Source organism: Stenella coeruleoalba, assembly GCF_951394435.1.
Source record: "Stenella coeruleoalba genome assembly, chromosome: 7".
Classification (NCBI taxonomy): Eukaryota; Metazoa; Chordata; class Mammalia; order Artiodactyla; family Delphinidae; genus Stenella; species Stenella coeruleoalba.
In genome coordinates, this window is record NC_137153.1 from 49,469,188 (window position 1) to 49,482,918 (window position 13,731).

The 13,731-nt window shown below is 35.7% G+C and overlaps 1 protein-coding gene across 7 annotated transcripts in view; it reads left to right on the plus strand.

Moving 5' to 3' along the window:
* The window catches only part of CAAP1 (caspase activity and apoptosis inhibitor 1), a 1,159,962-nt gene that overhangs the window by 1,015,957 nt on the left and 130,274 nt on the right, over positions 1-13,731 (plus strand). For all 7 annotated transcript variants that reach the window (XR_013829209.1, XR_013829210.1, XR_013829211.1 and 4 more), the window contains one exon: positions 5,005-5,075. The gene's annotated coding sequence lies outside the window, so the exon portion shown is untranslated. The remainder of the gene's footprint in view (positions 1-5,004; positions 5,076-13,731) is intronic.

Below are 13,731 nucleotides of genomic sequence, written 5' to 3' on the forward strand. Positions count from 1 at the left end.
AAATGTAATGGCTGCAACTCAACTTCCATTTAGCTGGACCTCAAAATGCCCTCAACAACTCTAGTCACATGAAAACAATAAAAAGAAGTCAGAGTTGAAAGAGAGTAAAATAAAGCTAAAGGATTAAAAATTTAAAAAAATTTTCAAATACGCAATTCAGTTTAAACACATAACTAGATCCCTTCCAGGCATAAATCCTCCTCTGGGCACTTCTAATAATTACTTTTCAATGTAAAGTTTTTATTGAAGATAACTTTCCTTCCCCTCAAATTGTAAGTATATGGGTTTTTGTTTTGTTTTGTTTTTTGTGGGTTATTTTGCGGTACGCGAGCCTCTCACTGTTGTGGCCTCTCCCGTTGCGGAGCACAGGCTCCGGACGCACAGGGTCCGGACACGCAGGCTCAGCGGCCATGGCTCACGGGCCCAGCGGCTCCACGGCATGTGGGATCTTCCCGGACCGGGGCACGAAACCGTGTCCCCTGCATCGGCAGGTGGACTCTCAACCACTGCGCCACCAGGGAAGCCCGTAAGTATATGTTTTGATAAAGTTTTGAGTGTACACACTCTTGTTACTAGTACTCAGATAAAAAAACAGAACATGATCAGTGCCCCAGCAAGCCTCTTGTGCCTCCTCCCATCACTATCCCTCACAGTCCCTATTCTGACTTCTAAAATCACAGATTAGGTTTACCTGGTTTTGAACTTTATATAAATAGAGTCATACAATATGTACTCCTATGTCTGATTTCTTTAGTTCAATATCATTTGTGAAATTCACTTACATTGTTGCATATTGTAGTTCCTTCATTTTCATTGCTGTATAACCTTTAATCGTGTGAATATGCCACAATTTATATACTTGTTCTGTGATTGATAGGCATTTTGGAAGATTCCAGTTGAGTCTATTACTAATAGTGCTGCTGTGAATACTATTTTTTATGTCTTTGTGTGTAGAATGAAGTTCTGATAGTTATACATCTAGAGTGATAATTGCTGGCTCACAGAGTATTGTTGTTCAGCTTCAGAAGATACTGCCAAAAACTTTCCCAAAATGTTGTACTAATTTACACATATCTTGGCTGAAACTTGGTGATATCTGTCTTTTTCATTTTAGACATTCTGTAAGGTTTATTTATAGTAATACCAAAGTGTTATAATTGGCATTTCAGTGATTACCAATGAAGTCTACCAACTTTTCATATGATTATTGGCCTTTTAGATATCCTCTTTTATAAAGTATCTACTTAAGTCTTTTGGCTCTGTTTTCTATTTGTCATTGTCATATATTCATTACAGTGCTTTATATCTTATGACTATACTTAGATTGGCTGCATCTTTTAAAGAAATATCTAAATGAAATAAGAAGTGTAGACATTTTAAGCGTATGTGTGAAAAGAGTGAAAAGTTATGACTTAGATGGAAAGCAAGTGACTATGTTTAGTACTGTCACCTAGGAGATCATTTGCATTCTCATATCTTTTAAGAACTAGTTTTTTCCCGTTCTTATTTATAATCATTTAAAAAATATAGGTTATAAAAGATTACATATAATGCTCTATAAAGACCTTACTCCAGTTAGAATATTGGGGCTTGTAAGCTTTTATTTTCTAAATTCTCAAATGCTTTGAAAGGAGCTTATTGTGAATGTACTTTTTTAAGCAGGAAATAATTCTTTTTTAAATTATGGTCTTTTTACTCTACCCACAAGTCTTAATGGGTTTACTTTATTTGGTCAGATTTGACAGAAATTTTCATCATGATATTTGCAATGTCCATTATGTTTAGAAATTCAGTCAAATTCTAAAACTAAAACACATTCCAGATTTCATTATGAGTTTTCCCTCACACTCTTTATAAGAGCTCTAATATTTGTCCAGTGTATTAGAATGTTTTCTGGCATAGTGCTAACAAAATTAATATTGCCAGAGTGTTAATATTTCTCGTTTCTCACTTTCCTTATGTTTCTCCTTTCTTCTAAATACTTACTCTGCACTACTCAAAAATATTCATTCCGTTAATTAAGTCACTAGACATAATCAAAAGTGAAAGAAGATAATTTAAATACACTTCTCTTAGGGTAGAATAATTCAAACAAGCTCTCCTCTAAAGCACAGTATGAGCAGAGTATGGGAGAAAAAGATATACTTGTTTACAGCCCTGGTTTCCTAAAAACTATGAAAGGAAAAAATTGTCAAGGTTTTGCCATAAATGATGAATCATCAACAATATTGTTATTTTTGTTTTCAAAAATTTAAAATTCACACACAGTCATATCCAAAGATCTCAAAGATAATTTCCAGCTGGATATAATGAAACCCATGCTAAGACTATTAATCAAATTAAAGCCAAGATTCTGGGAATAATTTCTTTTATGCAGAAAGTTGCATTGCTGGTTTCTCCTCTTATATTAATATCAATAGTTTTATACAAAGCAGGAACTTAAAAAAAAAAAAAGAGAGAGAGAGAACAAAGACTACAGATGATGTAAAGATGATTGCAGTTAATTTTTGTCTCCTGTCTGAGCACTGGAAAAAAGACACCTCCTAGAACTGAAAATTGTTAACATTTAGATTACATATTCCTTCTTTTTAAGCTCATCTTTAAGATGGTCAAAAGCAAGAGGCTTTTGTTAACACTGCAGGTTGGATTGTCTTAGGCTTTGAAAATGTGATTTAAATAGAGAAGGAATCATTATGGATGAGCATATTGGATTTTGCAAGTATTTGACTGTTTTGGTACTTCAAGCCTGAATGTTTTCCAACTCTCTGTACCATGGATGCTTCCCACACACTGAAATGTCTTACTGTTGTATTCAGAGTGAAGGAAACCAGGCAAGGAAGTCTATCTTCCAAAGAGAGTCCCTCTATATATAACATTCATTTAGCTGTCAAAACAGAAAAAGGCTGCCTGACAAATGTCTAAATATCAGAGTGTTCATGTAGGCTCATTGTCTGAGGTTTGTGTTTTAAATTTACATTTAAACATGTTTATTATATTTATTGCTCATATAAAGATTTGCCCATTTTAGCTGTAAATGATGTGTGTACTATTTTTTTGCGGTTATGAAAAGTCATATTTTCTGTGGTAGAGGTGAATTAGCTGTCTTTAGTAGAGTTTTATATATCAGGAGGCAGAAAAATATATGAAAAAGAGTTTTATATTATTTGACTCATCCTTTAGTAAGACTTCATAAAAAATACAAATATGGCACAATATTGTTTCTTTTTTCCAGATTATTATCACAAATAGAACCGTTAAAGGTCTATCTATCTTCCTGTGCTCCAAATAAAATTAAGTATTGTAATTTTAAGTCTATAAACTTTGCTTGGAATAGAGTTGGGGCTTAAAAGATTTGCTAGAATCTTCTAAAGGCTTCAGGTGCATCAAATTCTGCACATATACAGACTCAGGGGAAAACGTATGATAAGCAAAGTTCGGTTTTGGAGTCCTGTTGTCTCTCTTCCTGTGCCTTTTTCATTTCTCTTCTAGGGTCTCTTCCTTCTGGATGCCCAATAATCCATTCCCATGTTAGTTGCTTTCTTCCTTGAAGGAAAGCTTTATGATTGATCAATTCTTTCAAATAAAGGTATAATGATTTTTTTTTTTTCCATCTTGAGGATTCCTTGTGCTATTTGGATTTAAATAAAATTTTCTGGAGAATGTGTGCTTAACCCAAAGAAGTACAGTTTTAATGTCTGGATTCTGATGTCCTGTTTGTCTTCTCACTTTATTTTTTTGGCTGGCCAGGTCCCAGGGCTTAGGAAACCTTCCAGAGTGGTCTCTAGCTTTGGAGGCAGGGGGTGCTCCTGAAGAGGAAGGGGCTGTGACTGAGGGAGCCGATGCTGCTCTCTGGATTCCAATGTCCTTCCTTCCTTCTTTCCTTCCTTCCTAAGACAGAGCAAACTGGGCTCTTGTGTGGGCTATAGAGTATAGGTTAAAGGATCTTAGTGAAGGCTAAGTTGAAAGCATTAAACACAAATAAGGCAAGAACTTGATTGGGTGGTGATAGCTCAGGCTCTGAACAAAAAAAGTAATAAAAGAGGGAGGCTTGGAGCTTGTGTACAGTTTTAAGACACAGTTTCCGGGAAGACTTCAAAGACTGGAGTCAAACAGTGAACACTGTAGATAGAGTTCTCTGGTCCCTAGGCTAGTAGCATCTGGAAAGAATCCATTGTTATATTGTCCTAACCAAGTGCTTTAGAGATTGGCAGAATTAAAACAGCACGAAGCTCTCAGTCCTGACCCACATAGTGTGAACAGCTTCTCCTTATAGCTTTTAAAGATCCTGACTATATTTGGTTCTTCTGGAAATGGAACCTATTTGGGGCACAGGGCAACACTGAGGAGATGCTAAAAAGTTCTCCTAATTTTTCCCATATCTGCCAGAGATGGTCAAGGGACCTAATCAGAGAACCCTTGAAAATCGCAGGTACCTTTCCATTTAAAGTACCTGTTACTGAACGTAAATTCGTGTGCCTGACGCACAGAGAGGCCAAACAAAAATGTCAGTTTGGAGCAGGCAAAGGTTTATTGCAGGGCCATGCAAGGAGACGGGTGTCTCATGCTCAAAATACCCGGAACTCCCCGAAGGGTTTAGCAAAGCATTTTTAAAAGCCAGGTGAGGGGGGAAGGAGTGTCCCAGGGTATGTGATCAGCTCACACACAATTCTCTGATTGGTTGATGGTGAGGTAACAGGGCAGTTAATATTATCAATCCTTAGAAGCCGGTAGGTCTGGGGGCTCATGATCATCAAGTAGTTAATTTCTTCCATTTGGTGGTGGATTTAGCATCTGTAAAACAACTCAGGAAGTGTGCAGATACTATTACCTACGTACTTCAGAGAGGAGCTACAGCAGACGATATGGGGGAGGTATCTGTCCTGGGAAGGCCTCATAGGGTCCTGCTAGGTTACACATCCATGTTTCCGTGGTGCAACTTACTTATTTATTAGTTCGTTCATTCATTTATACATTGAAGTAAAATTTATTTTACTTGTACCCTAGGAGATGGGATTCAGTGTTCAAGAAGATAAACAAGGTCCCTGCTCTCATAGAAGGATCTGGACAATGAATGAGTAAGTAATTTATACCACTCAATTCTCACTTTTAATGAAAAGTCCTTATTTCAGCAGGTTTGTTTATTGATAATGAAGGACCTAAGATTTGTGAAAGGGTATATCCAAAATAAGTTATTCATAAATATTCAATAATATCTTATAACTGACAATACTAGATACATCAAAAATTATAGAGGATGCTCAATAAATGCATGCAGCTTTAGAAAGGGTCAAAGGGAATCATCTTTAGATTACCCATCCTTTGTCTAATGCAATCAGATGTAATATTTAGGAATTTGTATCTGTATGTAGGTACCTGAGTTAAGAATCAAGAGTAAAGGAGACAACTTGATGGTTTTATCAATTTGCATTTTTATCAAGACCACTTATTATGTGGAGATTTTATCTTTTCATGTCATTGCATTTAAAAATAAAAGGTTATTGTAAAATCTGGCATCATAAGGCATGTATCAAAGTATCTTCAAGGAAATTCCAAGTCATTTGTGAATCAAAGGCAGGTCTTTTCGTAAGTATGGTGGCAACTTGTGGCAGTATTGAATTTTAATGCAGATTACTTGCCTATCTTATCAGAAAGGTGGGATTCTTTAAGAAAAAGAAAGCTACTCTGAATATCAATACATGACATGATTATGTGATTAGGCCTTAGACACTGACATCTTTAAACCATGTTCTAGCTAGGTAAAGTTAGTTGTTTACTGAGCATACACTATGTTCGTCGTTGTGTGGCAGTGTAATACATAGATGGATAAGATATGAATCATCCACTTAAGAAGGCTTTAACAAGGTTTATATTGGCTCCCTTCATTCCAGATAAGTTGATATAAGTATTCCGACCTTCCATATTACCATACTTGTCGTAGTGCCTTGCTTCCATGACCTTGCTTAGCCAGTATTTTTGATTGAGTGGAAAGTGAGTGTAGGGAGTGATGATACAGTCATAACTTAATGGGCTAGTTCTTCCTCAGGAGGGAGATACTAATATATGCACTTTGAGACCGATGGAGATGATATACTGTACCCTCAAGCCCTCTACCATTTCAGCCAAGTTTTCATCTCTGGAGGAAGAATTCTAGGACAAGCATAACAGCCTGAATGGTCTCACTGCAGGTTGCTAGATAAAGCGCTTGTGCCATCTCTTCCTCTAATGATTTTTCTGCAAAGGCACCTCCATTGCATCACTGCCAGATGGAAAGTTTACTCGTGGCTCCTCTCCAGTTTGAGCCAGGCCATGCTTCCTCTGAGGGCCATACAGTTCAGGCTAGCTGGTTAATTAACAAGCTCTTAATAAACACCTACTCTGTGTGGAACACTCTGTGCAGTTCTGCTCTCTACCTATACAAAACCTACTCACACATCACAGCTCAGCTCCAGGCTCTGCTCCTTTGCCTCCTCTACTGATTCTAACCTATGTTGATATACCCTGTGGAAACGATCATCTGAACCATTTGGCATTTTAATATTTTTTTATCATTTGATTTTTTATTGATATCTAAGTGTACACTTTAATTTCTAAGCACAACTGTAAGCACAAAGATGTTATTTTTCTATTGTTACTTATTATAGTTGAAGATTACTTTGTGACTAATTTATTGTTACTTAAAATACTGTTTCCCAAAAGTGTTTCAGGAAATGCTAGTCCTTAGAAAAATTCTGGGAAAAAGGGCAGGTGGTGGTGTGAGACGGTCGAATAAGTTTGTGAAAAGCTGTACACCATTTCTTCCCTCTTAAAAATACATTGAAGATAATTCAAACTTTGCAAATTCATGTGTTAAAGATAAAATTTTAACTCGGTTTTCCCTAAATTTAACCAATTCCTTGTTTAATGAGATCAGATATAATCTTCAGGAATTACGTCTTTATTTAGATATCTGAAGTAAGAATTCACTATTAGAGATAGAAGTTTAAACTTGGTGTGGTTTGTTTTTATGGTGACAGTCAAATACCTTTTACCTTTTTTACCAGTCAAATACCTTTTTTACCTTTTTATATATATAAAATATACCTTATGGGTATATTTTCAAACGAAAGCCCCTCCCCTGTCCCTTTACTGAACACCATTTAACATCCCTCAAAACCAGCACTCTACTGAATAATTTTGGGGAAATACATTTTTCCATTGTAGGCAATAGTTACGGCTAGTGGTATAATCAAAGTAGATGCTACATCTGAGAGGTAGCATCTGTTTGGCTCGTGGCCGTGGTGAGGAATATCCTAGATGTCCAGAAACTTTGTACAGGCAGGGGTTAAGTTCTCTTCCTTAGCCTTTGAAGCTGTGATATAAGTGATACAAGAAAAACAGGTGTAACATCTATCACCCCAGTGGCAGTCAAGGTCCATTCAGTTGATCAGATTATCTCTGTCACTAAATAGAGGAGGACTGTCATTTGGTCAAAACTGTCTAAAGCTCAGCTCCCATGCTAGAGTCTTCAATAAGCTCAGGAGACATTAAACCAGACAGTTTCCTTGTCATCAGACTTGAAACTACAAGGAAGTCCATAGCATTATTTAGTTGCACAGGGTACATTTTATGAAATACTGTGCCTGAAAAGTCAGAAGGAGGAAAATCACTCCAACAGAAGTAGTGTTTCTATGTTTTCTCACATAGGAAGTGGTGTTTTCTAAGTTTTCAGATAAATGGCCACAGAGTTTAGGAAAATGTTCAGGAATTGATGCTATGTCTTGTTTTTGGCAATGTCAATTAGAGATGTTTGCCAGTTTTCTCCATTGTAAAATTTCAAATTTTTCTTTTGAAAGTAGTAAATATGTCGTAAGAGATACTTTGAGACTATGCAAATATTTTGTTTCTCATCATACTTTGACCCAGTAATTTTAGCATTAGTTGATGACTCCTGCCTACAGTACCTATTACTAAAATGTTCACCAAATGGCAAATTGCTGTCATTCCTCCTACACTTATTAATTGCAATCCTAGTATAAGGAAGAGCTACCCCTTTTACCCCGTTTATTTGTTTATGTATTTAATTACTTATATCAATATAGACTCATGGAGATTTATTTTATTTGATGTGCTATTATCCATTGCTTGTTACTGTTTAGTTTTTTTCCTTAACTTGTCTCAGCTTCAGCTTTTGGAAACATCTTTAAGTTGGCTTTTGTGACCTTCATCCTTTTTTTGTTTTAACACTTCCTTATTTTTCAGAACTCTAAGATATTCCAAGCTCATCTTGTACTTCCTCAGTAATTTCCCAGCCCTAGAATCAGTAATTTTTCAAGTGTTTTTGTTTCTTTTGGGGAATTGTTTATAGAAACCAAGATCTAGGCATAGAGTGTTCTCATTGCTACTGGGACGTCATTGCTGTTATGCCATCTCAGTGAATACAGCTAGAAAATATTTGTATGTATAGTAACCCTTGTATATATACATCTACATCTATTTCCTAACAATTCACATTATTTCTAATAAAATCCATCAGTTCCAACTGATATTTCCAATTCCAATCTAACATCACCTTGTTCATTCTAGCCTTCTCCTTTCCTTATTTGTAACTCCTTTCTCTGGTAGTGAGAAATCTGTGTCTCATTATCCACAATCCATTACTATCGGATACACTGACATACGATAGTCACAGAATTGCTAATTCATACTCCAGCGAAATCAAATTTACCAACTGAAGCATTATATTTGTGTATAGTTCTTTTTTTCTTTAGGCTTATAGTATCTTGTGAAAATACTTTTTTTTTTTTTTTATGGAGTTATTTAGTCTATTTTTCTCTGACCCCTGCAGTGGGACTATTTATTCATTTGTAGTAGGATTAGGTTTATTTGTTATTTTTGTATTCCATTTTCAGTCCTTCCCCTATATCCAGTTTGAATTTAATTATTTATTACTTCTGTTTATAAAATATTGCTATGATTCTAAGATGCAGAACTATACATACAGGTACACTCAAAGAAGTTTCTCTTCCTCTCCTTCTTTTCTGATCCACTCCCGTTCTCATTCCCCCATCCTTTCCACTCTATTCCCACCACCCCAGAGGTAACCCATCTCATTTGTTTCTGAATTTTTTTACCTGAATTACTTTTTGCACTAATGAGCAGATATATTGATATTTTCTTACTTGTCTTTCTTTATGAAAGGCTGTATGCTCTATTCTTTTGTATTTGCCTTTTGCACTTAAAAATCCAACCTGAAAATTACTCCATGTCAGTAATAGAGATCTTCCTCATTCATTCTTACAGCTGTATATGGAGCACCTAACATTTTTAAGGGTCTGTACATACAAACTGATGAGAATGACCAATTGTATTCATTGATTGTGATGACTACTTATATTCAAATCAAAATAAAATACCCCATGACTTGCCACCTGAAGTTTTATCTCATCCCTGGCTTCATGAGTCAGAAAGCATACATATGTCTAACTTAATTTCATGCACATGCTCTGGCTGGTGCTTCTCACTCTCTTCCTTCCCGTTTCTTCTCGCTCAAGTTGGCTTTTGCTTCATCTTGTGGTCTCATGTTTGAAATGAGTCATTAGTTTCTGGTTCTCCCATTCTCTGTCTTGCCTCCAGGCACCTTACATCAATATGGGTTCTACCTTGGCAACACCACAGCTCCTGGCCTGTGTGTCAGTTTCACTGTAAACTCCCCTGGTCATGGTGGTCTTGCTTTTATAACCAGACCTAGTCTAGCTGAGTCTAATCCAGCTAACTCTACTCCAGATTTCTCTTTCGTCTCTGACTTCTCTGCGGCCCTCACTCACTCTTAGGCAAATTACCTGGGATACTGTCCAATTTGCAGAATGAGGCTTGGCTTTAAATTTTAGCACTTTTTTTTTTTTTTTTTGAAAGAGGCTTACGTCTTTTTACTATATCTTTGCAATGCTTTTACTCTATTCATTCAGGACACTGTTAAACAGTTCCCTCATGAAATTCATCCATTATGGTAAATGTTTTCACTTCATGGAAACCTACTGAAATGGAAAGTATTTTGAAAATAAATGAAACCTATTTTTGAAGACTATGCATGACCAGATTTAGCAAATGTTGATAGCTTGGAAATTCCTGATACTTTAAAGGAAGAGGGGGAAAAAAAAGACAGTTCTGTGCTAGAAAGTTTTTAGCCTGCACATGTAACTTTATTTTTATAGATGTAGTGATTAAAATCTTGATTAATTGTTCCAGGAAGTCTAACTCATAAAAAACAAACTTTCCAATTATCCAAATAAGTGCACACACAAATCAAAATGCAGGAATGCTATCTCTATGTTTAACTCTCTTCTCACTAAAATGTTATGACATTCTGTTCATTCCCTTTTTCTGTTGATACACATAACAGTTTAGACATCTGGATTTGAGCTATATGAAAAGCAGGGGACAGCCATTAGAAGGAATAAGTAGAAAACATGTGCAGTGAATATTTGTGATAAAACAAGCCATTTCATTATCCACATGCAGTTGGAGACTTTCTTCTACTTTCTCATCTTTGGCAGAAATCAATTTAACTCTCACATCAATAGAACATCTCCTAGATGAACCCCTGAGGTGGGTCTATAAAGGGTATCTGATTTTTTCATTAATGCAAAGCTATTAAAGCCATAAATAGGGCTTAACAGCATTCAACATTCATTGCAGAAGGGCTCCTCTAGCAAAGTTGTATACAGAGAAAAAATACAATTTCCTATAAATTCTGGCATTTAAAGGTGGGAAGTGATCTGAAAATTGTAAGATGGAAATGTAGGTTCTAAGGATGAAAATAGGACAATAGTGGTCAGATCTGAAGAATTCACTTTTTTTTTCCAGATCAGGTTTAATTTTGCTTATACTATAAATGGATACACACACTTGATACTCTAAAAATACACTGTGTATATTTACTTGCCACAGATGTCTGATGAATCACTGTACAATATGTTTGAGATAGGTGAAAATGATTTGAACATCTAATGGAATAGCAACTAAATATAGTACTTTAAAATAAATTACAGAGGTTAAACATCCTGAGACATTTTAAGGTTAGCTCTGCCTAATTGATAAACAGAGTATTCATTTGTCCTTTTTCTCTGTATTTCTCATTTTTTGAGATCAGATAGCTTGTTCTACCAAATAGTTTCTGAGATATCCCATCTTCTTTCTAAATGCTCCTTTTTTTTTTTGAGACAAAGAGTTAAGAGTAGTAACAGGTTAGTGTGAAATGTGTAGCTTAACATATTAACTAACTAATAAAACCTAGACGTTATGTTAGGTGTTGGAAATATAATAGTAAAAAAATATGGGCCTTGCCCTCACAGAGCCTATAGCCTATTATAGTCCAAGTAAGAACATGTGTGTGTGTGTGTGTGTGTGTGTGTGTGTGTGTGTGTGTGTGTGTGTGTGTGTGTGTGTGTGTGTGTGTATGCAGGTTGTTAAAGAGCTATGAGGGGCAGCAGTAGGATGCCAAGAAGATAACAAGTGGGTGAAGTCATCAACTCCCATAGGTAGGTAGTCATGAAAGAATTCCCTCCTGAAGTTTGAAGAGAAAACCATATGAAAGCTAGCAGAAGACTACTCTAGATAGAGAAAGGAGCTTGTCATGTCCAGGGATCTGAAAAGAGGCCAATGTAGCTAGAGTACAGTGCAGAGAAGTTCAGATAGGAAACAAAAAAATGGAAGTTGAGAAATTGGAGTTTTCAGTGACGAAGCTGTATGGCAAAAGCAGATGGCATCTGGAGGGATGGGGATTTGTAGTCAGAGGTAGAAAGAGGAAAGTTTACACTTTCAGGTGTATAGCAGCTCTAGATGATTGCAAAGTTTGCAGTGCTACCTAGCAGACCTGGGGGATGAAGTAACAACATTGTGAGAGTTATAGAATGAAAAGATGTCAAGGAATGTTAAGAGAAGGCTGTTAAGGGGTCCTCATGGTCTTTGAGACCAGGCTGAGTATTATAGAAAGCAAGACTCTTTTAACATATGGGAAGTATACATTTTGTTATTATGCTAAATTCAAATCTCTATGATTAGAACATTTTTACTAGTTTTTAAACGGGCAAAACTTATTCAAAACATTAAGGATGTTCAGTTTTCTTCACGTACATACGGGATAGTGAGAAATTTGTTGTACTTTGACTGAAACTGTCATTTTTACATTCAGCAACCAATTGTCTGTATTGTAGCAGAAACAAATAATCCAGTCATTAAAATAATCAGAGGCAGTGATTCTCAAACTTGCCTAGTGTAAGGATCACCTAGGATGCTTGTGAAAAGTGAAAACTCCTGGGTCTCATCCCAAATTTACTGACTCACAATCTTCTGGAACAGTGTTTGAAATTTTTCATTTTTAATAAGCACCCTAAATAATTCTTAAGATCAAAAAAGACTGGGAAAAGCTGCTGTAGTGGAAATACAGCATACTATGCATGAGGAAATACGAATTCTAGGCCCATTTCTCTGCTAACCAGCTTTTGATCCAATTACTTAATCTTTCTTGGTCCTCAGTTTCCTTTTCTACAAAATAATTATTTTGAGGGTCATCCATAAAAATTTCCCAGCATCAGCACTTCCATCTATGGTCTGTATAGGAAATTTTCCATATACAGTAAGTTAATAGTTTAAGTCTTGTGACTTCAGGGAACATTTAAGAAAACAGCAAATTACAAGTGATTTGCTGAAGATTCCATGAAATTAATAAGAAGGCATTTTTCTTATTTTCTGGTATTTTTAAGGACTGGCCACCTTACCATATCTTTGTGGAAATAATCTAAGAGATTTTCTGGCTCTCTTCTTTTGAATCTCCTTAAAAGTTTTCATTGAAATAGCTTATCAAAAGAAAAAACAACTCAGTAAAAATAACAGTCTTAAGCCCAAAATATATTTATTAAAATAACTATTCTTATAGTCAAAGGAAACCATGACAGACAGCAAAAGAAATATAATTTTTAACAATAATGTTTTATATTAAAACATGTTTTAGATTTAAAAGGCGTGTGTACCACTAGTAATATAATATAGCTCCTTAGATATCTAGTACAGTGTTTTTAAAGCTGTGGGTTGCAGTGTATTAGTGGATAGGAACCAAAAATGTTTTTGCAGATTAAATTGAACACAATAAAAATATCAAACACATATAGTAGGTTAAGTATTATTTTGTGAACGTTCTTCTTCAGGTATATACTCATATATATATAGACATATTTTTGTATATATGCATATCTATAAACACATGAGATTTTATACAAAATGAATTTCTCGCTGTGTCATACATGTATAATATGCATTATTTACTGCTGTATTACAAATAATTATGAGTTTGGGATATTAAGTTAGACCTGTGAATACTGTGCCTGAAAACATGAAGGAAAAAATATATCTCAGGCTCCTGTGAAATATGAGCACGAACTCAGTGAGCTCTGACTTATATCTCATTTCTAAGTACTCACTCCACACAGTTAGTGTTCTGTCTCCAGATATCCAGGTACGAAGGCCCAATAACATTGATGCTTGGCACCAGAATCTAAATGAAGCACAGTGTTATAAGGGAAAGTCAACCCTGTTCAAAATCATACTCAACGCTCTTTACTACCTACCTCACAGGTAGATTGAAATGTCAGTGTCCATTATTTGCTGTAAACTTCTTGAGATCAGAGACCCTGGCTTCTGTTCAAGACAAAATCAGTTTATTTTCATCGGTATGGGGAAAACCTGAGGATTTCAACT